Raw genomic sequence first — 1,646 nt, forward strand, 5'->3', positions numbered from 1 at the left:
AGCCTCCCCCAAGGCAGCATTAGATCTTACCGAGATCTAATAGATGCATTCCATAGGAGGTTCTTTCAGAAAGCGGAAGTCCGAATCACTTCGGCTCAGCTGCTTTCCATTCGTCAAGGTCGCGACGAAAAAATCAGCGACTTTATGACAAGATTCCACAAGGAATGCCTGCAAGTAGACGATCTCAACGATCTGCTTGTCATCTCGGCATTCCAAAATGGAATCCTGCCCGGAGCTCTCTACAGGAAGCTCGTTGAGTGCGGTCCGCAGACAGCTCAGGAAATGTGGGACATTGCGGACCAGTACTCCCGGGCCGATGAGGCAGACCGTCGCAAACGGTCGTTAGACAGCTCATCGTCCCGAGGAGACAGAAGGAAGCCCGATCATAGCGATCAGGGGCATCCTCGCCGGACTCCATTTGAAAGAATTCAAAGGGCTCCGGTGCAAGACAGATTGGGACCCCGTCTCAATCCCGAGAAGCCGCCCGCTCAGTTCGTACCGCTGAACAAGCCGAGAGCGGAAATTTTCGAACTGCACTCTGACCTGTTCGAAAAGCCAAAGCGGATGACGAAATCAGCCGCGCGCCGACCCCAGCATAACTACTGCTCCTACCATCAAGACCACGGTCACGATACCGAGGAGTGCAGAAACTTGGCTGCAGGTATCGATGTTCTTGTGAAGGCAGGGACATTGAAAAAATACCAAAGCAAGCAGTCAAAGAAGAATAAGAAGCAGAGAGGTGCGAACTGCGCTCCTCAGGATCCGAAAAGGCAGCCGGATCCCGAAGACGATGACGAGCCGCAATATGATGGAGTAATCCAGACTATTGACGCTCTCCCTGCCGGGAAGACCAAGTCGTCCCTGAAGTCAGAGCGCAGAGGCTCCAATCGAGAGGAGCCAACGCATAAAAGGCTGAAGCAGGACGAAGTGATTACGTTCTCGGATGCTGATCCCGTCCCGGCCATCTCTCCTCACCAAGACGCCATTGTCATCCAAGCCGGAGTGGCAAACAAACTGATCCACAGGGTGTTTGTGGATACAGGAGCGTCAGTCAGCATTCTTTTTAAAGAGTGCTTCGACAAACTAGAAGTGGACCCAGCTCGGCTCAGTCCGGCTCCGCTTCCCCTGAAGAGCTTCGCCCAGGAGGACACCCGCCCTGAAGGTATTATCAGCCTTCCGATCACGGTGGGGAAAGCGCCTACTAGCTCCAGTACGATGATTGAGTTTTTCGTGGTGAAAGCTCGGTCCCCGTACAACGTCATCCTGGGAAGAGACTGGCTCAACACAGTTCGGGCCGTTTGCTCTACTTATCACCTCACCATCAAGATTCCCACTAAAGGTGGGATAGCGGTCATCCGAGGTGATCAAAAGAGAGCAAAAGAGTGTCTGCAGATTGCGCTTAAAAGTGCCGAGCAATCAGATCGGCACCACCAAGCATAGCAATCACAGCAGCCGGAGTCAGAGGCAATGACCGAAGTCATACCGGAGCCGAATTCGATGACAGTTCAGCTGTACGAAGACGATCCATCCAGAACGGTTAAGATCGGCTTCGCGGGAACGCCTCTACTTCGGGAAAAAACCATCCAGCTCCTCAAGGAGTATAAAGACGTCTTTGCATGGTCTCCGTTGGACATGACCGGAGTGCC

The sequence above is a fragment of the Salvia splendens genome, chromosome 22, assembly GCF_004379255.2.
Source record: "Salvia splendens isolate huo1 chromosome 22, SspV2, whole genome shotgun sequence".
In the NCBI taxonomy this organism is placed as follows: domain Eukaryota; kingdom Viridiplantae; phylum Streptophyta; class Magnoliopsida; order Lamiales; family Lamiaceae; genus Salvia; species Salvia splendens.